This window comes from Halyomorpha halys, unplaced genomic scaffold, assembly GCF_000696795.3.
Source record: "Halyomorpha halys isolate HHAL.00 unplaced genomic scaffold, Hhal_1.1 Scaffold910.1, whole genome shotgun sequence".
Taxonomy (NCBI): Eukaryota; Metazoa; Arthropoda; class Insecta; order Hemiptera; family Pentatomidae; genus Halyomorpha; species Halyomorpha halys.
Genome location: NW_027106583.1, coordinates 475,465 through 500,758, shown reverse-complemented (window position 1 = coordinate 500,758; position 25,294 = coordinate 475,465). Strand labels below are relative to the sequence as shown.

Below are 25,294 nucleotides of genomic sequence, written 5' to 3'. Positions count from 1 at the left end.
AAGTACATTAAATTAATTATTTAATATTCATAATTTTAAATATAGTTGTACTAATTTCATGCGGTATTTATAAACGTTAAATGGATATGTTTCATAGCATTTACATATAGCAAAAAATGGCTATATTTTACTTCTATAGGTAAATTCAGTTTTTGTGCGCTTTACTTCAGCAACTGAAACTATTTCTTTTTACATGCAATTATCTATATGTGAAATATATAGTAAGGATATATAGAATATATATATAAAAGTGAGGAGAAGATGGATCCATCTTCTCCTCATTTATCATCCACGGTAAACTATCTCTTCTAATTATATATAACAATATTTTGAATTCAAGTATTCGTGGAAAATGCCCGTTTTATGGTCTCTTGAGTCCAAATAACCAAGTCTCGTAAAATGGTCTCTGTATATCTGTTGCGAACAGGATGGCCTTCAATGTCAGATAGGTCTCATTCACATTGAAACTGTCTCATAGGGCCTAAATGCGAATTTTCCAAAAAATGTTCCTCTAATTTTCTTTTTTATTTGAAAAAACTAATTTATCATTGTTACCAATATGAAACAATGGATAAATAATTAATAACTCTACAGATAATTTAAGCAGAAAAATCTTATTCGAACGGGAATGCCGAAAATGCACGATCATTCCTGATTGCATTGCGGCATCATTATCTTTAGTTTAATTGTTGTATTTTTGACACGAACAAAATTTATGTTTGTTATTCGCAAAAACCTCGAAAACCCTTAAATACGAACTTTTATAGCAAAAAAGTGTTCACTATTATTGTTTTTTCCTGGTATTTAGATTTTTTTTTCTCGGAAAATCACAAAAATAGCAATAACTTCCACCCGAGCCCACCAATTTACACTTGAGGTTAAACTTAGATAGGTGTGTAGGGTGCTATGTGAACGTTGGTGTGATGCGCGAACCTCACTATAAATATTTTCAGAAAACCTGAATTCGGTTCATAAGCTTATTTCTTAATTCTATATCTCAGAAACTATGTGACGTATAGATGTCTATTAGCACTCAAAATGCTAATAAATTAAAGTTATTTTAATGGACTATAAAGAAGTTAATGAACTTTACCTTCGTAGGAATAGCAGTTTTCATGATATTTGTTCGGACAATAAGTTAGATTTATGAAAAACTTTATTTCAGAAACCATTGGACGTACAGATGTCTGCTAGCGCTCTAATTAAAGCTAGTTAAATTTACTACAAAATAGTTAATTATGTTTTTCTTTGTAGGAGTAGTAGTTTTTATGATATTTGACAAAATAAACTCACAAAATGTTAATTTCTTGTTGTTCGTATAAAATGTTGGATATTTGAAAAAATATATCTGTAGATCCATAACACGCTCATATGTCTGCCAACACTCAAAATAAAGGAAATTTAACTTACTATAAAGTAGTTTATGACACTTATCTTCGTAGGGGTAGTAGTTTTTATGATATTCACATATGAATATGAATTTGGTAAATGGAAATCTGTCCGAACAACTATAAATCCATTTATTTTAGCAAATTTCATGTAAACTATTACGATGATAAACATCATAGACTACTTTATAGTTCATTAAATTAACTTTAATTTAAGTGCTAATAGACATCTGTACGTCAAATGGTTTTTGAGATATAAATTTTTCAAAATAAATTCACTGATCTTTCAGTACGTTCCATACAACATTTTTATGTAATGTTGCTATTTAAAAAGCTATATCTCGAAAACTATTTAACGTAAATAACTCTATTAGGGCTCATATTTTAGCAAATTTACTCTTCTTTAAATGAGGTTCTCTTAGGTTTTCTTGTGTTGTTCCTAATTTTTAAAATATAGTGCTCTGAATGAAAAATTAGTTTTTTTATCGCTTTGAAACAGCCGCCATTTTTTATTCCCCCTACCTATACTTGGCAGACTCATCAATTTTGACTAATAATTATACATATCTTTCATTAAAGTAATCAAAAATTGGGGTGAGGTAACTGCCTTTTTTCTCCTCTTGGGCTCTTGTACTATCAGGGCTGCCGCGTGGGTTACTGTGAGTATCTGCTAGGCGGCCTCTCTTCCCCTCCCATTGGCCAACAGCATGTTTTCTCATGTTTGCTGATTTTAAAACTTCTTACTTCTATTACATTTTTTAAAACTTTCCAATTGAACTTGCAGTTGAATTTCGAATCAGTTTGTTTTACTTTTAGTACTTAAAAAATAATATTTCCCAAGTCTTAAATTGTGTTCCCTAGCCATGGTGCCCCGATAGAACCATTCCCTGACGAACATTATGCTGCCTACTACAATCTACGAAGTCGAAAGCAACACAATTTCAGTGAGCGTTCAAGATGAAATTATACAAAAATATACTTTCGTATATACTCTTTTATTACCAAATTGTGATTAAAAAAACAAATCAAGAATTCTAAAAAAACCTTGCGGTGTTTAAAATGTGTTTTACTTTACAACCAACCACCATCAATCGGCTGGCGAGAGTGACAGGATTATAAAAATTGATTGTAAAATAATTAAATAAAAAACTAAAAAGGATAAAGGAGAAATAAAATGTTTGGCAATAATAGCGGCTATGGCAAATCTATTTTACACATCCTCTTTGTTCACAACAGCTGAGGCTGCTGCTATCCAAATCTCCCTTCCCTTCATAAATATATGTTCGAAGACGGAACAATTATTTATTAACACCTTTATTTCACAAATGGAATATATATTCTAGGAAATAAAATTCAAAAGTAAGCCTAAGGTTCATGAATTTAAGAAAAATCTTATTAATCGAATTCAAAGAAAAATAATTGGTGACTCAGTGCCTAATAGTTGGTACAGTGGCTTGATTACAAGATTCAACAATTACATTATACACTTTTAGGTTAAGATTTTTTCAAAAATATTTATTGAGATCATAGATGTCGAATGCTGTGTAATGTAGCAATCCAATGTATTTGGGTAGCATGCCTAAATAAAAAATTTCTCTCTTGAACTGAATTAAAACAAAAAAAATTCCCATCCTTTTACCGCAAAAATCCATTATTAATATTTGACCATCTGAGAAGGGAAATGAAATGGCTACCAAGTTCATGACACCTCAATAAATAAATGCTTCAATCTGGGCCCTGTTTCATAATAAAAGCTAATAGTGTTAGTTCATAGTACAAGTGTAGAAACTGGTGTGGTAACAATACTAATACTTATTTTTTCATGATAGGGATGACTATTAGTGATATTACAGGAATTAAAAAGTACTAAAGCACAAGTTACTATTGTACAAGTCAGTGTAATTGACTTAAGATAAATCGACAAGACTAATAATATTAGTAGTAGTTGGATGGAAAATTATTACGGAGAATAGAATTATGAAACAATTTTGTACTCTAAATTTGTTTCGTTTTCCCCCCGCGGTCTTTAGATCTGTTGCCTTTTTAGATCGTTTTTGGTGAACTAGAGAAGTTGGAAAATCTATAATACCCTTAAAAGATAGTCCACATGCTTCAGTTATGAGCCAGTGAAAATCAAATTAAATTTTCAAAAATTGTAGAAACTATGAAGGTCAACTTGCATACTGAGACCTGTTATTTCATGGTTGAATTACAAAACTAGTAATAGTTGTATTCTATGGATACATTTTTGTTGTTCTTTATTCGTATTCTAATATAATTATTTTATCTAAATTTTATGTAAATAAAGTCAAATATAAAACGCCAGAATTATTTAACAAGTTCCTATAATATGAATTGAAGGGGAAGGTTTAATAAAATGAAAATAACAATTAAAAGCTGTCTGACGACTTGATCGCTATACAACCATGAAAGCAACGCAGGTTGCATATCAGTTGCATTGACTCCACGTGGGAGGCGAAGTTTCATTGAAGAATGAATGAACAAAGATATGACCGAACTGCATTAAAACATAAAGCCCAATATTGACAAAGGTCGAGCAGGCTTTTTAAAAGCGGTATAACATCAGAAGAATAAGCTAACAGAAAAGAAAGTCAGTAAACAACTTTTTTAAATGGGTTTACACGCATACTTATCTGTAAAGAGTTGAGATAGGTGCATAAACCTATTATTATAACTGCAAACATATTATGTTACATACAAAATTAATTTTTCAGAAAATTTTAATTTCGCCCTAATCAGGCAAAACTATTATATACCTACCGAATAGAAATCTGGACTATCTGCAACATGTTATAAATAATTTTTAATCGTCTAAAGTAGTAGTACGGAGAACCTGTTATCGTATCGTTATCTAACATCCGTAGAGCGAATACAAATATTTCATACCATGAGAGATTTTGCTGATTACGTAAACAGTTTATGAAATTAAAGGAAGATAGGATCATATAATAGGACCAATGATTTAGGTTTAAAATATAATGTTTCAAATTTAAGATGTATTATATTATCATGGTATATCATATTATTGTATTATACAAAAAAAGGCCATCCTTCCTCGCCTGACCCGCCCCACTAAGACCCTTTTTTTCTCACCCTTCTATTAATTTTCTTATTTCAAACAAAAATATATGATACAAAATAATACATAATATATAATGCTCATAAATTTCCTTTCTTAGCCTTAAGGACATTTTAAGGTAGGTTGTGGGGGATCCGTTGTATGCAGGGGAGCGCTGTGGCGCTTACTCACAAAGACCCCTTTTTTTTTTTTTTTTTTTTTTTTTTTCATACCCTCCTATAATGATGTTATTGAATATCTGGTACATACATATAGGAGGTATGCTATATGTATATCTGGGTGTTAATGATACCTTGGATTGCCTTTTGGCATTATAAGGTTAGGTGAGGGGTCCATTGAAGGTTGTTACATGGTTGTCTGACGCTAGTGGATTATTGGAACGGGGAGGGGCCGTTCCGCTGGTTGTATGGTGAAAACAAAGACCCCCAGGGAGCGACGGTCCTATCTCACTTTTAAAATATTTGCTTAAAACGGGTAGAGGATACTTTAAGATAAGTTGAAAACGGCGTGAAATTGAATCATACTGTTTTTCAATTTCAGGCGTTTTTTAAATATCGCTTGATTAAACTTATCTTAAAGTCTCCTCTTCCCGTTTTAAGCAACCGTGGGCGGGTAGGCCGGGAAGGATGGGTAATACGAAAAAAAACATTTTTCAATTCAACAAAGAATTATATGTGACCTAATGATAAAAAAATTAATTTATAATATTATTATATAAATTTATATATTATAACTAACAAATTTTTAATGGTTTTCCTAGCAATGCCTAAAACTGTATAGTAAGTAGATAAAGCAATTACAATCAATAATAACTCTTATAGATGCATTAAATAAATACGTTGGTCAAGGTTTTATGATTTGAGGGAATCAGTCTAAAACACAGTACATGAAAAAAATGAGGTAAGATAATTAATTATTGATCACATTGCTTTACCTTTAGCCATCTGTCACTTACCATAAATAAATACCAACATTATTTTTTTGAGAACAAAAATTTATAAATAATTCTTACAAAAATCTTTGAGTTCAGCCCTAAATAATTGATTTTTACCAGGAACGTCAATCCACAATAAAGGAAAGATAGGCTGTTTTACGACCGTGTGCATCATTTGATGATGTTTTAAATGTAAACTATTGCAATGTATAATATTCAGAATAACAAATAGTATTTTTATTATTATTTCGCACAATTTGTTTGAAAAATATATGTTATTGAATAAACTGAAAACTCTAAATAAAAATTTTGAATTTGGGACATATTTTTGCACGTATCGAATACAATACTTATATTTTCACTTCAAGATTATTATTTTTTCATTATGTTAAATACTTTTTATTAATATATTTTTCTTATTTAATTATTTTTTTAGTGTAAGAGACTACAAATGTCAGGGAGGAAGATCTATGAATTTCATCACTTGTTACATTTAGTACCCTGATATTACATCTTCAGTTCTGCATCATCACAGAAATTAATTTCTCTCGCCAACAGCTCCAAGGACTTGTTCTCCTGTTGGGCCATTAGATCCTTATTAAATTGGCCAAATGCCAGTAACAGGATGCACTCAACGCCTCCCAGAAGATGTGCAGAAGGGTTCGAAAGACTGGTGGATAGTTCACAGCCTTGATAATCTCTGAGAAGGTGAAGGGTACTAAGACTTTCTCCGTTACCCTATAATTAAAAGAAACTTGCGCTGTTAGTCGACACAAAGCATTGTGAGGATGGTAGGTTCATAGTTTATATTTGTATGTATACACATGTTCAAGAGCCCCAGAGGAGGTAAATGTCAGTTATTTCAACCCAATTTTTTTATTACTTTAATGAAAACTATGTATAATTATAAGTCAAAATTTATGAGTGAATAGTATAGGAGAAAGAAAGATAATGACTGGTACAAAACGTTAAAAAAAAATTCAAAGCTTCGTATCGTTAAAACTACTCACAACACTAGGGAATCTAATAGAACATCATTTAAAGTAAAGTAAATTTACTAAAATATAAGCCCTAACAGTTCAGTGTTTACGTTCGATAGTTCCCATTACGTTTAATGGTTAAACAAATATCATGAAAAATACTACGGTTACGAAAATAAGTGTCAGAAACTCATTTATTGCACATTAAACTAGCTTCGACTTGAGTGCTAATAGATATCTCTACATCTCCAGGTTCCTGAGAAATAGATTGCTCACAATAAATTCACTTACTATTGATTTTTCAGTATTTTTTTTTTTTTTTTATGAATTTTTTAAAAAACTGTATCTGGGGAACTATTGAACGTGAAAAGCTCTGTTAGGGCTCATATTTTAGTAAATTTACATTACTAATTATTTCAGTAAATTACTTTAAATGATGTTCTATAGGTTACCTAGTGTTGTAAGCAGTTTTAACGATATGGAGTCTTGAAACAGCCGCCATTTTTTATTTTCTCTATACTATACTAGTAATTATGCATAGTTTTCATTAAAGTAATCAAAAGCTAGGATGGCTTTTTTCTTCTCTTGGGCTCTTCTATTAACACTGGATGACGGTTATTGCGACGTATCGGCTATAGTGCCGAATAGTTCCAAGCCTATGATTTTAAGAGCCTCAACGATGTATTAATTAACGTATATAGTGACTGATTGGCTTAAACAACTCGTTTTATCGAACTGTGGAAGATCGGTTCTGTCTATAGTGTTCTAGGATTCCATAAGAAAGCTTTGCATATAACCCTAATCTTTCTAGTAAATTGCTTTACTTAAAATCAATATTTTGGAGCGGCAAGGGATTCATTTCTGTACAGTGCTCATCAATATAATTATCCTTCAAAAGAGGAGCAATGTGTCGGAGAGATGTTTAGATTTCGAAGAATAACAAAATTTGATCCTAGTTAGTAGGAAATGTAAAAATTTGTAGTCGTGACCAGAAAAAAAAATTAAATTCTTATTAATTATCTTTAAATTGATTTTTTATACTGAAAAATCTATAATGGAGCTAAATTTAATACACGGCCACTTTATCTAAACTTTACTCAATACGAAAGACAAAGACAATCTAATATAGTGTATTAAATTCCTGTGAAGAAATCCTATTTTGGTACTTTAGAACAGTATTTTAAAATAAGGCTATGTCAAGACAAATATAGTTGTAATATAATCAGGCTGTCAACAAAACATCGGAAGTATAAAATTTAATATCATGTTTCTCTAATAAACATATAAGATATAATTAACAACAGTTGTATCATAGCAATGTTGAACCAACTGTAGTAGACAGTAGTAAGAAAAGTTTTAATCGTAATAGTTATTAATCATAAATAAAACTACTTGTACATACATTTTGTTTTTTTAATGATTAGTTGAAGAAATTATTTGTTTCTAAAAAACTGTTTTTGCATTGTACAGGATGACTATACAGAAAATAAAGTTGCAAAACTTCCCTCAATATAGTTGTCTTATTGACTGATCCTCAAGATCCACAAAAATATATATCATTAACAGCCATATATATACTATATATATGTATATATCTTAATTTTTTTTTAAATTATTAATTTATGTGGTAGGAGATGAGTAGATATAGCTCGAAACGTGTTAAAACAACGTAGTGAAAAGAGTTGAATTTTTTTCCTAATATAATATAATTGATATCCATGGACGCACCCAGCGGTGGGGGGCTGCTGCTACCCCACCCCCTCAGAAGTGAAAAAAATTATTAATTTAATACAAAAATAATTCCTTTTCAAGCAAATAGTAATTTTAATAATTACAATACAATACATAGGACAATTATATAAAATTTTGGTTTCATTCGTTTTTCCGTGCTGAAATGTCAACCCTATTCACGATGACTTGCCTTCCCCCCTCCCTCCTGATTGACTATGGTTTTGATCCTGAGTGCGCCCCTTGTATAAAAACCAAAATAATTGTATCCCATTCAACGAAAAGGAACCAATACTCAAATTTGGGAAATTAGAGTTGATGCTGTATGATTAATATTCCTGAATTAGAAAATGTTGGAGAGATGTATTTATATAAGATAAAACGCTTTTTGTCTTCGTTTTTTTTTTCTATACATATTTAATTTTATTTATAATTGATATTTACAACTGTATTAAATATATACTATAAGTAAATGTTATGTGAGTTATGTTAATGACATGATGCAGACATGTGGAGGAACTACCTAGTGGTAAAAATCCAATTAATTTAGCGTTAAGTTAACAAATCGTTTAACATTAAACTCATTTTTCTCAGGTTAGTTAGTACCTGGCTTGGCTCCTTACTATTGAATGAGGTCTAATTTACAATATAGAAACAGTTAAACCTACTGAAAAATCATCAACTAGAAAGTGGTTTGTAATGGATTGCCTATTGAACAAAATGCTAAAACAACTGTCGACTAATAATAAAGAAAAATAAATATAAAGGTAAGTGGATTCCAATGAATATAAAGAAGAAATAAAAAACTAATATTTTTGGTTATTATTATTATTATTAATAATAGACTTGACCCTGGTGCAAGATTATAATCTACTGAGTCAAATCTTTCCTAAACAAAATTAATTAAAATATTTATAGTGTAATAATTTATTATTAAAGCCAACAGAAAAAAGTTACACTTTGAAGTCATGATTAATTACTAATATTTATATTTTATATAAAACGATTTTTAAATACCAATGAACGTTTGGATCAGTAATTTGGAATTTCCGTTTAACCATTTATCACTAGAGCAATTTAAAGTGTAATTGGTGAAAGTTAGCATTTTTTTTTATATTTATATTCTTTTGAAGATAGTGAATAAAAAGCCAGTGTGCAAACCTTCACTTTTTTTTTTTAAGATAAATTACCCATGGAAAGGTGGTGGATATGCCAAAACTAGAAGCTATGGTACTGTATTCAGCCTATGTCATTATCCATTTTACATAGTGTTATATAATTCGGGAAAAATTGTGGATAGTCAACTGAAATTAAGAAAACAGTTATATAAGGTAAGAGATACTTAAGACATCAAGATAGGTAGGTATCTGTTTTGTGCATTCCAATAAGTATCTCATAATTGAAGCGTAATACATTACAAAGTTCACGGCTTAAGTTATCACAATTTAGCATTGAATGTCTAGTGTTTAATTTTCTAAGTGAAACATTTCATCAAAAAATATTCACTTCACTTTACTATTTTTATGTTTAACTTATTTACTAATTTATTGTACATCATACTTTTACAGTTAACATTCGTATAATACACAATATAAATTTACTATGTTGCGGGATATTCAGCTTTTCTAAGGCTGACCGCGTTCCACGATAGCATTTTATTTATTTACTCATATATTTGTATTATGTATCTCAGTCACCGACTGAAAATATAAGCTATATATTTAATTCAAGGACTGGATACCATAGACTCCCTTGCCATGGCATACTAGATATGAATATTTATAATTAATCATTGGAGTTCTTCTCCAGCGGTATCATGTTTATCAATTTACAGTGCTTTGTTATGAGGTGGCATGGATTCTTAATTATGAAGTAAAGTCTTGATTGTATTGGTTTATATTTATAATTATATACACGTGAACAAGAATAATATTATGAGAGAGCATGGTAGATATTTTTCCTTAAAGTTTAATTATGATACTATGAATTGAGAAATACCAGTTGGGATCTTTGTCATTCATATTGACTCAAAGTTTATAAATTCTACAATTGCCATTCAAAATACAACTGAAAGGTCTTATTTATCTTGGTGCGTCTTTATTAAATTATAGAGTGGGAAATCAATAAATCAAATACAAATTTGAGGAACAAATTGGCAGGCGTAAAATTGGACGTTATCCAAAGTAGTCGAGGGTAAGATTGCTAATGCCACGGCCATTTGTATTTCTATCCGGTCGTCACACTTTTCTATTCACAGTCCGCCTCTTGTTGAGAGACTATTTTCAGCTTTCCATTCAAAATATTTTAAATTTCCTTTTTTATGATATTTTACTGAAACTTTATTAAGTAGATAAATAAAAAAATAAAAATAATAACATAATAATAATATAGTAATCATTGATCTTTGAATTGATTAGTGAACATTTCTTTCCATTCCTTTAAACCTTATACTATGTTTTGTTTAATAATTTACATTGCAGTACATGTTAATCATTCTTGATACCATTTCTCCATGTCGTACATTTTTATGAATTTTCTCATACCTACACATGCTATCTTTTATAGCAACTTGTCTCTATTGGATGTATAAAATTTATTTAATTTTTTTTGTTACTTTTTCTTATCAATTCAAAAAAATACATATTAAGTAATTCGATTGTTTTAAAAATATTCAATCCATTACCAGCTTGCTAAAATATGCATTAAGAAATCATTTGAATTTTTAACATGCTGTTAAATGCACTTGATAAATAGTTTTTAATTGTCATATTTTTCGTAAATCTAAGGGAAGTTGGGGTGGTTTTTATATCCATTTTGTGTCACCTAAAATACAGTTTTGATGAATTCGGGCATGTCTGGTACGTATATAATCTGTGCAAATCTAGTGGCTTTAGATCAAATGAACTGACATTCGCTATTTGGACTTGTTTTCTAGGCAGAAAAAAACAAAAAAGTAGATTGAATTTTAGACAAAATTTCTAAACATCTTGTTGTTTCATCAAAAACTACTGATGGTTATAACTTCCCTCATAACTGAAAATATAAAAAATAACATTAGTTATTGACTTTTCATTTTATTAAGGATGTTAATAATTAATGTTGATTATGATAGTTTTCATATAAATAAATTTTATGATATATTTCTTGATATTTAAATAGTCTGATGGTTTTAATGGGCTTAACTGATTTGTAATTATGCTTCGCATTGTCGCCAAGGCCCAAATGTTTTTTTGGGGTTTTTTAATGTGTCACGCACCTTCTTGGGCATCCTCAAATTGTGTAGAAGGTTGAAAATTTGCATGAATTGAGTTGGTGTTAAAGAAATGCCTTTTGGGGTCTAATTTTTTTTTTTTATACCCCTACCCTTTTTCTCTCGGTTTTTGCAGTTTTATTAAGGACATTCACAACCTCCAAATCCTATCCTAATTCAGTTGAAAATCCGAATGTTAATTGAATTTATTAACTCTATCATAAACTTATTTTCCACTCTCTCTTCCTGCATTTTTTTGTCACCTATTCTTAGTATTAATAAAATAATTAGATGAATTTTCATCTGTTTTTGCACAAAAATGAGGTGAAACTACAACCTTAGAGACGAAGTTTTGCTTCTGTCAATGAAGAAACCATTAATTTTTCATCGAAAATGTATACCAACTGGATATAATATGTCCATGGCATTATGATGAGATATAAAGATACTATACAATAAAACTTATATTTCTGTATATGTAGCTAAAACTAATAACATGAAGTATACATAATTTAGCTGATATGTAGGATACTGTCTACTTCTAAATAAAAATCAGAAGGGTGATAGATTAGTTGTAGGTAACGTGGAAAATTAGTGTGGAAAATCCTTCAGAGAAAAAAAATCCTTTCTAAACATCTTTTTTTACTAATCATTCTCTATGTAAAATTCTTTCTAAATTTTATTAACAGTGATTACATCAATATGTTCTTTTCTTCCTTCCGATTAAACGAGTATTTTCCTGAAACCTCTAATTTTTATTATAATTAACTATTCTGGTTGTTTATTTGATTGGAAAATACAGTGGTTCATAGGGAGCAGATTTAATATAAGATGATTTTGTTTTTAGTTGATTGGTTTCACTAAAGTTTAATGTTTTAAAATATTAACCATAAAAATTATAATATTGATTCCAGATATGATATGAATTATTCATGCTTTATAAGTAAATCTAAATCGATACTTCTTACATGTTACATCTTTTTTTTTTTATTAAATCACTTTCTATGAAATTTCAAGCACAAGTGTTTTTTTCGTTTACAAGTTGGTATGCATCAAGAACTGGTTACTTTAGAAAGTAGCAGCACATCGACAGGAAGTTGTTATTTGGACATCTTGTGTTTATTAGATTTGATTAACCATTTTCGTAATCTTCGACAGACGATTGATCTATAAAAACCATTTATAAAAAAAAATCCGTTTTACCGTTCCCACGGGCAGGAATTTATATAAGAGTAGTTTGATAACATTTTTGTAAAGCACAACTCTTTTCTAAGTTTTCAAAAAATCTTCCATAAATTGCAGTGATCATTTATATCATAAAAAAGAATTTTAAAACTAAGTGGCAAGCCTCCTGTGTTCACTGATGGGAGTACTGTGAGTCTACTATCTAAATATACACGTTGACTATGTAAATACTTTCCATAATTACTCCCATATCATTAAAACTGGACGTTAAAATATCTACGGCGATTACCAAATTTATCGGATATTGACATGTAAAAGGTTGAATAGGGATTAGATTAGCTTTGGCAGCCCAAACCAATTTCCATTACTAGATATCTTATTTAATAAGCTAGAAACACAAGCTTTTTATTTCGACAAACTCCTAGGGTGATGTTCTTAAATTAACAATTATGATCAACAGTGTGCGACTAAGAATGGATTTTATTTTAAAAACTATGTATTATAGCGACTGTTTATGAATCTATCATGCAATTTTCTTTCAATTTACTGAATTAAGACTAGCATTTAAACGCTTAATATTTACTAAATAACAGTAATAATAATTTAATGTAATAATAATAAAAACCTCGAATATGAAGATGGGAGACTATGCCTATTGTGTGATGAATAGCTTTTATTGCTGGCCGGCGTCATAAAAACAACTAGTGACATTAATTAGCAACCAGTTGCAGGAGCGTACCTTAACCTAGTTGGAGTTTATGAGACCATTAACCTACACAATAACAATAAATTATAATCATGAAATATACCTATCATTGTGAAACTGCTCGTAAGATCTTCAATATTACTAGTGTCCATCAAGAAGTATATTACAAAAACGTACAATTATTTTTGGTTTGGGGAGAATCCTGAAATTGTCTCGAGGGGGAACAAAAAAATAAATAAAATTAAATAATAATAATAAATAAATTAACTCTTAATATAAGATTTTATTGCGGAAAATATTTGAAACTATTAAGAATGTGTTGAGCGTAGAATTAAGAAGGCTTAACAATGTCGAATCGTTAATTGTCGTCTCTAAAATTTTAAAAACACTAAACCGACGGGTAAACGCCCAAGGTAGCGTAAGTCAGAGGATGGCGACAAAGTTGAATGAAAGTCTTGGCTTGGACCGGAATCAATGGACAGATGGATGTAAGTAGACTTCGATTGATGCCTCAAGCCTTCGGGTTCGCTATGTTTTATTATTATTATTATTTTTGTTAACTTACATTGATTTAACTGCAGCTCAGGCCAAATTGTGTGGAATCTCACCATGGTCACCGATTTTTTTAAAGAAAAAAAGTTCTAAGAATATTCAGAAAAAGTCTGGTTTGATACCGAACATTTTAGGTTTTAACCTCTTAGGGAGAATATAATATCAAATTATTCTAATAACAATTATTGGTGATATGGGTACAATAGGTGCAATCAAAGGCTGACATATTCAATAACGTCGATATTGAAGAAACTTTAAAATCTATAGATACACTTATAAATGAACTATCTTTTACTTTGTGAAATGGTGATCTCAATTGAAATTATACATTGAATTTTTTTTTTTTAAAGAAAATAATATACATAAATAAAGAAATAACGTTTTTATTTTTCATTTCATTTCATTAAAACAGAATTGCGAACTAAAATTAATTGATATTGACAGGGTGAGTTACGAATAGCTTTTATCAGAATGTATCACATAAAGAATAGTGCTGTTTATAAAAATATATTCATAATAATCTGATAGTATAATAAATGAATTATGACTTGTAGTTTGATGAGAAATAAAAATTAAAAGTATAAACCAATTCTCCTCCAATTTAAAACCTAAAGATTTTGAAAATTCTATTTCTCCAGTAGTTCAATCTTAGTTCATGATCCAGCAGATCAAACAGCAATCCGTTAATAATTTATTATCTCTGGAATATTTTATTTTAAGTAAAGGGCTTAAAACTGCCGTTTTATGCTTTCAAGGATTAATATAATTTATTTCACAATCAATTGTTGTTATAGAGAAGGAAAAATAAATTGTTGAGATCAAATCTATTCGTACAAATAAAATTAGTGAAAAAGTTTTGGGTTGCATAGATTCCACTAGTGCAACGTTGATTTTAAGTTTATCATATCCTAACTCTTGTGGTGATATAAAACTGAGTTATTATAAGGATTTGGGGTTGAGCCATTAATTTATAATTTATTTATTAAAATATTACTAAAATTAGTCCCAGGTGGATGATTTCCATTTTGGTTTAGTAATTCTGCCTTAAATTGGACGATCGAAGGTAAAAGATGATATCTAACATTGACTGTGAATTGAATTTTTTGACATAACCGGATTCTTCACAGCTGATTTAATAGATTTTTTTATTAGAATTGTGAGAATTTTAGGACCCTTCAATTTTTGAAAAATAATTTTGATATTAAATTATGTCAAATGACCAAACAATGGAGGCAAATTTTGTTTTTATTTGTTTTGTATTAAATATATGAAAATTACTTAGACCATTATGGAAGCCAAAAATAAATTTTTTGCGGTAGATGAAATGTTTGAAACAGCCCAAAACATGGGCAGCAATGGAGGTTGTGACTTAGTTCTTTAAACAGGTAAACCCTTATAGACTGAAATCAAAATTCTTGAATATGTTACTAACACAGCTCAATATTCTTCTTCTAAATGAGCTGATTCATATTATATCAGGCCCATGATATACTGAGATTTTGTAAGACAATATCCATGTTTCAGTAATTTTGTTTCCAAAATTGATTTTATGCACGTAAATCGTGAATCACTCTGAAGACAATGGGGACTCATTAAGGATCGAGAACCCTATCATCTCACTATATTTGGTAAGTCTTTAAAAATCAAGGTCAATTTTCCTAACTCTCAGGGCTTAAGTTTTAGCATCATTGGATATCTAGGATTATCGCTTTATTATCTGCGCACCTCAGAAAAATTTTCATTATTATGGAATAACCCATATTTCTCATCATGATTAAAACTATCAAAGTACAGGAGAAATTAAAAACTGTTTATAGACCCATATCGCTATGTATCTTTCCTCTTTGTAGAAGTTATTATTTCCTCAACACAGCCGATATATTACACCCTACGCCTACAAGATGTCCAGCACACCCACTAAGACAATTTATGGAGTATTGCCAGCCATTGTACTGATATTTATATGATAAGAAGGTTTTATCGTAGAATATTTTAAGGTGTCCATGTATCTTTCTAGGACACTAGACATCTTATCGTAGTTTTTAAGCATAATTTATTGAAGTTTCTAAACAATGTTTCGATGATAATATTTTTGGACTATTACGTGTATTTATGTGAGCCAAATTCGTTGATTTCAAACGTATTGTTTATTCACGAAACAATAAACAACAACTTGTAAAATCGTGTGCAGAATAAATCCAAACGCTTCAATTTAAAATCATTATCTACAAAATGATGATGTTGATAAATATCTTATAGAAATTTTAACTCTGTCTGACAACATCATCATTGAAAATTATTCAATATCAAATTAACTTCCTTAACGTTTGGCTTCAACTTAACATAATTTTATACGTAAATACCTTAAAGAACTTTAAACTCTAATATCTGAAGTCATTCGGTATCAAATTAACTTATCTCGCATCAGAAGAGGAACTGAAATTATTGCGGGGTTAATATTGTATAACCTTGAAGCATCATATAGTTTTGAATATTTTAATATATAATTTAATAATAAGATTTAGGGAGTCGATATTTAATCAGAATGCTAAAATATTGACTCCCTAAATCTTTAAAACAATTAATAACATATATAGGAAATCACACTAACAATAGCAACAATTTACAATTAATACAAACTAGTCAGAACAGCACGTCTTTATCACTCTTTATCAAAACTCAATTATCGTATATGAAATTATTCATTCAACTCTCTTTTGTGGGTTGATCTAATTCAGTAAGCGTAGTAATTCTTGAATGGTACGGTCAATGAAATTTATGCCTTAGCATCTTAGACCTCTCAACTATTCCTGCCCTCACCCCTTCTATTGCTATTGGCCTCCGCCTGTACCTCTGGTTATGACAGGTTTGAATGAAAAAAAGAAGTAAAAACTTAATATTTGTAACATCAAATATTCTATAATGTTATACAGGGTGTTTTAGGGCCTTCTTGTCTTAACTGAAAATACTAATTAAGAATCTCAAAGCATAAAAAACATTTCCATTTAATGTTTTTAAAAAACATGAAGGTAGATAAGTGCAGTTATTTTCATGTACCAGTAATTGGCAGGTCACTCTTTGTTTTTAAATATTAAAAGTTTGGTGACAGCTATTTAAAAACTGTCGCCAGTTATAAGCTCAGGTTCCACCTTATATCATAAAGATTGTTGACACTGAACTCTTAATACTTAAAAACAAAAGGAGTCAACTGGTGCGCTGACTACAGTTAGTTAACGCTTTCCAAGATATTCACGTCTTAAGATTTGCATTGTTAGGAATTATTTAGGACATAATAAATAGATTAACATTTAATCTTTACATATAATCTTTACACTTTCTTGATACTGTAAATAAAATTAATTTTATCCAATCTTAGTCTCAAAACAATTTATATTCTTTTTAAGTCCGAAACCATCATCAAGGAAATTTTAATACCATTTTAGAACTACATAAATTAAAAAAAATACTTGGTGCAGGCTATTCTTCGGAGGTAATTAATTTCAGTCCACAATTACCCTATTTTGCCAATTCTTTTTTTTATATATGTATATATAGTTGACCGTAAAAATTGATATATAAGAAGATGGTCAGGGTTGCGGTCAAAAGAGAAACAAAAATAGTTTACAACTATTTTTGTTTCTCTTTTGACTGCAACCCTGATCATCTTCTTATATAATATTAATAAAATAGTTTGTTGACGTGTTAAGTTTTTATTCTAAATTTAACTATTTATTTAATCTACATAATTCAGAACATAGAAAATTTGTAGCCGTAAATATCTCCTAAAAAAAAAGCGTCAGCGTTCATATGTTTATGGGAAATTCTTTGAGATCCTCAATTCACATTTTCAGTTCGGGTACTTAACCCTGAAACACCCTGTATATAGCTACAGATTTGTTCTTATTTAAAAGCGTTAATCTCAAGATCTTTTAGTCTGATTTGGAAAACTCATTTTGCGTTTATTGAGGCTTTAGATTGTATAGCGTCATACTAAGACCCATAGCCTCCATAGATGTGTCACTGTAATCTTACCATGACAATTCCTATAAAGCTAAAATATTTAGAGATGGTCATTTAAAGACTGCTGGTGAGTAATAAGATTTGATGTGAAAAAATATAAATTCAAGAGGCTAAAGAAATTGTTTTTCGAGTAACCAGAAAACTGTACTTCTCCTAGAGCATTATACCTACTCAAAAGACAGTTAAATTCTACAATAGTCAAAACAAAAACGATTTAAATTGGATAAAATTTTTGTAATTTTCTTTGGAACCGTAATTATATTTAAAATATTCTGTATACATTTTCCCCCCAAAAATAACAACCTTAAACACAGCATCGAAAGAATAATAAATACATTTTTTATAATATTATCTTTTCTATCTCAAAATTTTTACCTGCATACTAATTAGGACTATTTCTATTGTTTATTAACTGTCAATGCTCAATCCCTGTAATAAAACCGGATCATGTGAAATCTTTACTACAATAGGAATAGGTCTGCACATGGACAGATGAGGAGAAGACACAGGGAACCGTCCTTGAGGACAAGGAAGCCGCGAAGATGGGCGAGCCTGCAGGAGCGGCCCAATTACTTACAATCTTTATGACCTTGCCATTGGTCTTCCTACGCTCTTGTTATATGTTGACGTCTCTTAGTCATTATTTTTTAAACGTTGTCAATCGAACTTCATAAACATATGGACATTTGTGAGCATATATTCTCGTTAGATCAAGAAATATAAACAGAGAAATAAATGAAGGAGTTGCCTTACAAAAATATATCTAAAAACTCATTTTTTCTATATATCAAGTGTATTGCAAAGTCATGTTCTCAACTTAGAATCCATGGTGCGCGTACCTTTGTGTACCTAATCATTAAACATTTTTTAATCATCTAAGCATTGGTAATTTTTTGAGGAAAAATTGTCTACAAAAATTTTAGAGGATGAATTCACTATATTATGGGCACGTTGAGTATGATTCCATGACAGCTCTGGTGTAATAGACCTCTAAGTTGAGAAATATATTATGTATATCTGTTATGCATAGGTGCGAGCACAATGGTTAGAAAGTCGAAAACTTGGATTTTTTAATACATATTCCATAGATTTTGATTTAGCATATCAAAATCAGAGTTATAAGAGCTTTTTCAAGGATAAATACTTCATTTCAAAAAATATCATTTCGTTTCATTATTTATCATTTTTTTTTATTTTGTCCTGTCGGCAATTATATATCTTTTTTTTTTTCGGCCAAGACTACCATTGGAGTCCTATATTGCCTAACCATGTTGGGGGTCAAAGTTCTTCATTTTGTGGGACCGCCACTCAATGAAAAAAGTCAACGTCCCACGCCGGATTCGAACCGGCACCGCCAATAGACATCAATTTGGTAAGACTGTGTCAACCACTGAGCTATGGGCGGCCCAATTTTATATATCTTAATTAATTTTGAAATTAATTTTTTTTTTATAAATTTATTTATTGATATTTACAACTGTACATAAAATACATCAAATAAATTTGAGGAAAGCATAATGGTTATGGCACAAGGATGTAGAGAAATTACCCATTGGTAGCACTCTAAAAACATTTTTACAATATAAGGTCTCGAGGCCATCTTCTTTTCAGACGCCTCGGAGGATTGTCCGGAATAAACGAGGAAGCAAGATTAGAAACTAATGGGTTTGAGTGGTTAGGGAGCTTGTTATGGAAGGATTGATATATGGTTCGGGCTAGATCGGTTACAAATGGTACGTTAATGTCTTTGTGGATGACTTTATTTGTGACGAAGTAGGGAGCATTTAGGATTTTACGAAGGGTTTTGGATTGTAAGGATTGGATACGAGAGGAATTCGAAGGTTTAGTGGTGCCCAAAGCTCAACGGCGTATGTCCAGATAGGCCTTATAATTGTCATGTAAATCAGTCTTTTGTAGTGAGTTGTAAGTTTAGACCGTTTGTTTAGTACGTGCTGTAACAGTCGAAATCGATATGCAGTTTCCTGTCTTTTCAGTCTTGTGTGAGGATTCCAGGCTAATTTTGAAATTTAAATTGATTACCTCAGCTAATTTTCATGGTGTAAAACTTTGCGTATGATAGATGTACTAATTATTATCCTTATTAGTCATTCATTTATAAGATAAGTATTACTCAAAACTTATTATTGAGAAAATACAAAAGAAATGTTTGTAAGGGTTCTAAATTTCTTAGTTTAGAAATTTTTTTAGTTTTTTGCGCCTTAAGGCGCACAGGTTATGATAGGTTGAAAACTTGGATATCAAATTCCGTGTAACAAATATATATATATATAAAAAAAACAAAAAAAACAAAAAAACATTTACCTCACCTTTTGAATGTTAAAAACTAATTTAGTACAAATTTCCGGGCTCTTAAGTATAGAGGATGGAGTGCTGAAGTCAAATAGTTATGGAATAAAACTAAATTCTTTATTTTTTTAGTAAATTTTATCGTCTACTAGTTTTATAGGAAACTTTTTCTTTAAAAGTATTCCGTTCGAAGATAGAAGCCAAAATTTTTAAAACGTTTAGTCGAAGGTCCATCACATAGATATTTTACTAAGAGTTGGATAAAACTTTTAATTTTTCAAGATAAAACACCTCTGTTTCTTGGAAAATAGCAAATAAAATGAGTGTTTGATAGCTACGAGCTGTCAATCCAAAATTATTCGAATTTTTTATTGTGCAGATGTCTATAAATACCATTATCCTAATTGGATCATATAGATTTACCAATATCGTATATGGGAAAACCTTGTGGTGTCGTCCTTCATTCTCAGTAAACAACCACGTTACACCTCCGCAAAGATCTTTCCCAATGGGGTGTGTGTACAAATTTAACTTTCTAGAAAAATATACTTAATTGTCATTTTAACTTTGTATTATACCCCATTACACATACATACACATATAGATAGTCCATTCGGAAACATTAGATATAAGAAAGATATGTAATTCCGCATTACATGAAAATCCCCACCATTTTATTTTAACTTCATAAAATTCAATCATCACTTCATTTTTATTACCAATTGTACAATCACAATAAATTATTGAAAATCGAGCATAAACTTAATTATTGTACATAAATACATACAATACACACCATAAATACAAAAATATAAGAGGTGATGAAGAAGTTGTTATAAGAGCATCAGCCTTCTGGGATTGCTGCCAAAAATACGAGTATTAACCACCTCTTCTACGATGGTTGCCTTCTTTGATTTCTTTTCAACAAACATTCTGAGATTATTGAAATGGCAAACTATAAGTTATAATAGGAAGAATAGAATCTCAAAAAAGGTTCTTTTTCATTCGTTTCACCCACTATTTTTAGATGTAAGTGTATGACGAATAATTGCATTCATTGAATGTTACCTTTTATACCGAAGAATCGACTTCATATATTCATTTTGTCTCTTCAAAGGTGTTGTTGTGATCTTGTGATCCGTGAAGATGCTAACTGAACAATGTTATCTTACTAATTCTAGCGTAAATAAATTAAATACGTTCCTTCGGACCAAAAAATCCAAGGGGGAGCCGCGGATTTGTCTACGTTCAAGCCTAGGTACCAAACTGCACTTCAAAGTGACATTGAAATCAGATCAACGGTGCTAGATATAATGTCAGGATAAGGATATGATTACAGACAGGCCAAGTAAATTGGTCCCTTATAGAATAAAACAGTTTTGGACCTGGTACATAGGCCAAAGATAATATTGTACTCAAGTATGTAATGGATAGGTTTTGGTGTTAGAGAAAGAATCGTGTATCTGCCTTTACCTTTGACTCTGTTCTAAGAGCCATATTAATTTTGGAGGCCTATGGTGCAAATATGTGCTAGTCCAAGTCCACATGTTTAAAGTTCTCCCATCTCTGCTTTATGGCTTTGAGAGCTGAGTAGTGTTAGAAAGGTATTTAAAACCGCCTGACTTCCATGGATTTTCTATATTTAATTTATACGTTAAATAAAAAACATACTTTGTTACATTAAATTTTAATTCATTTGTACGTTTTTTAAATTTATGTATTAGTTTTTTTTTTATTTATTTATTTTATTTTATATTTTACACTATTCTGCTGCTATGTGTCTTTTCTATTATTTTTTTATTCCTACATTGCTATGTATTGATGATTTCTTTTAATTTGGGTTAAAATTAACGGATTAAACGTGTGTTATGGATCAATGGAGAGGGGAGGTATGAGAGTGTGAAATAGGGAGAATAGCATATTATTGAATGAATTGCTTAATTGTAATATGGCTTTGTTTGAGAGGAAGAAGGAGGAAAACAATAAAATCAAATTGGTAAAAAAAAATATTTGAAAGTTATTGTAATTAGTTTATAGATGATTATTGTTTGAAAATGGAAAATATACAGTTGTAAATATCAATAAATAAATAAAATAAAAAAATAAAAAAATGGAAAAGGTAGGAAAAAAATTGGTTTTGTATCATTTTTAATAGTTGATAGTGTATATATGTGTGTATCATGGATTATGGGTACGCTGTTTGCTATAGCAACCCGATGTATTTGGGTAACATTGCCGAATAAAGCACTTCTCTCTTGTAGATTTTATTATAAAGTTTTTTTTTGTTTTTTTCCTACGACACAGGGCTCTTGTGCCATTTTCCCTCTCGCAGCCCAATACAATTTTACTTTTCCTCTTAGTTGGTCCGCGTAAGAGGAAAATTAAAATTGTATTATTATAAAGTAAAACTTGATATCGATAAAAGAAATATTCTTATATAGTTTTATTCTATAATTATACATCAAGATACTCATGTACTAACGTAATGTTTTAGGTTTTATGATTTTTTTGTTTTGTTTTTCGAATTCAAAGAAAAATTATGTATCGTTCGCAATTGTGATCATACATAATTTAGTACGTGCGTGAGTTATATAATGCATATATGTAGATATATTAGAATGAATTGCTCATCAAGGAGATAGATAGGAAGGTACCGCAAGCTATCCTCGAACAATGAGTCGTTGGACAACTTCTTCAATACAACATATGACTTTCACTTCGTTAGGCATGACGCCCGGAAATTAGCTATTGAACCACAAAAGGAAGATGCCGAATTACAAGCTTTGGCGTAAGAAAGACGACAAAAGAAAGGATCCTCTTTAATTAATAAAGTGTGGAGATGCATTGTAACCCTCGTTCAGGAACGCACAAAGAATGTCTTTGGATCTTCTGGGAAACGGCAGGACAAAGAGGTTTTCGCCCTGTGTAATTATCGCTAACATGATAGAGCGGTGACCTCAGAAGACCTAAGAAATATCTTTATCGGCCACAAAGACTTCTCGAAGGAGCGATGAACTAGAGTTTGAAAAGATGAAAACGAGTATGCTTAGAAAATGTTTGGATCAGGATTGTCTCCATGAGTAGACGCACATCTATTGTGAATAAAATAAGATAATTATAGTATTACAGTAAATTATAGTATAACTATAAAATACAGTCAAATCAGATGGGAAACATGATATTATAGCGTTGTAATGTTTATTATTTCAAATACTAGCTGTGCCCCGCAGTTTTGCCTGCGTTCAATTTAGAATAAACGTTTTTCGTACCTTGATCAAGTACATCGCATTAACTAGATAAAACCTAAAGAGGATGTAGAAAGAACCGTTAAATAAAAAAAAAATGGTTTAGCAAAAATGTTGAAGTTCTTCTCTAACACTAACCAAATTTTGAAATAAATTATCAATACACAAACTCAATTCGAAAAAGCCGTAGAGGATCTTCTGAAGGCCGACCTCAGAACATGGCGAAATATTGACTGAAATTCAAGCCCACTTTAATAGGACTGTTCTGCTTAGAAAATAACCCTCGCCTCATTTGAGCTAAATAGGGCAGTTGGAGGAGCCCAAGTGTAGTGGAAAAAATATATAAATATATATGTATATTTTTGGAACCTACCCTAACACATTCTTATGGTATTCTGTTATTTAATTTTCTACTGTCTGTAACCGAAATTTCGACATCAATATTCATGTTTTAAATTGAAGATATTTTAATGGTGGTCGAAAATATCGTAAAAAACTATGTTGAACAGTTACCTTGAACTTTAGTGTGATTTCTTTATTGACTTATATTGTTCGTTTGTTCCCACTCAATTTGTACCCTCCTCTATTAAATGATGAGGATGTTTTTGTAACAATTAGCAGGGAGATAACGTTTGTCCTTCCATCTCCAGGATGTGGTCTGGACATATCATCTCCAATTCTTCAATGCGATTATGTTCGCTATCAACAAACGAAGGTCTGAACATAAAGAGGCTTCTATAAATTAGAAAATTCTGAAAATTAAACTTATAACTATTATTAACCATAATTAATAGTTATTAAATATTATTCAAAATTATTGATGAAAAATATTTTTGACTCCATCAAACCCACATAATTCCAAATGAAACTACACAATAATGTTGTTGTTTTTTTATTTATAACAGCAAATTTATTTTATTTTTCATTTATAAGGGAGCGGGGTAGGTTCAGTGAATAATTCACGAAACCGGCTGTGGCGCATAGTTATTTATTCTGTTACTGTAGCTGTGAGTCATCCCTGTGGGTGTGGAAGCCATCCTGTAGCCCACCCAGCGTTCAAAAGTGGATACCCTTAAGTGGGAGAAAAATCTATCGGGTTAAACGTGATCTTGAGCAAATAACTTCCTTGCACAAACGTTGTTCAAGAAACAGTACTTCCTTATAAAGGGGAACCCATGAGGTTGTAGCGGTATTTTTTTATTTTGTTTAGTTTTTTAACAGTTTTATTCTATATATGTATTCCCCACATTTTTACAACGTTTAGCCCCTTTCTGTTGACCATTTGCAAACTTTTTCCTCCTCACCCCAGTCTCGTTTGAAGATGGCCAATAGATAGTGCCGAAACGTTTTTTAAGTATTGCTATATTATTTCTTAATAAAAGTTTGAATGACTACGGCATTTAATTATCATATAAATTTTACAGTGACATTTTTATGCGAAGAAACAGCACAACTAATGCGGATGATTCTCAACTATGTACCGACACCTTGAAATAATTCTCAATATTGCTGCAATCACATGAAGGTTGTATGATATTGGCTTAATTATGCGACCGTGGGATATACACAGCTAAGTATTTCCCGCATAATCCTTGCATCTATTGCCACCACAATAGAGCACAGAGCCTATACTTCCTCTATTACAGATCTATAAAGGAATGTTCTCCTACCTCGATGACTAAGAGATATGCCGACCCCTCGAATTATTTCTGACTAATAAAAAAGGGTGTTGTCTTAAAGGTAAGCCACTTAAAGGCTACGAAAAAAGGTATCATTTTCTACATTGTCGGTGATGTCCAATAATGTATTTTTAAATAAATCTTTCTGTTGTCAACACATCTATAGGGAATTCAAGTTTAATACTACATTTATAATTTGAATTAATTAAAACATTAATTA

General features: G+C 30.5%; 1 protein-coding gene and 1 long non-coding RNA gene across 2 annotated transcripts in view; one reads left to right on the top strand and one right to left on the bottom strand.

Moving 5' to 3' along the window:
- Positions 1-25,294, bottom strand: part of LOC106687060 (ataxin-2 homolog) — a 130,795-nt gene that overhangs the window by 86,172 nt on the left and 19,329 nt on the right. The window lies entirely within an intron of this gene.
- LOC136795193 (uncharacterized) overlaps positions 5,255-25,294 on the top strand; it is a 47,275-nt gene continuing 27,235 nt past the window's right edge. The window contains exons 1-3 of the long non-coding RNA XR_010842758.1: positions 5,255-5,388; positions 5,859-6,213; positions 8,725-8,897. This is a non-coding gene — a long non-coding RNA (uncharacterized lncRNA). The remainder of the gene's footprint in view (positions 5,389-5,858; positions 6,214-8,724; positions 8,898-25,294) is intronic.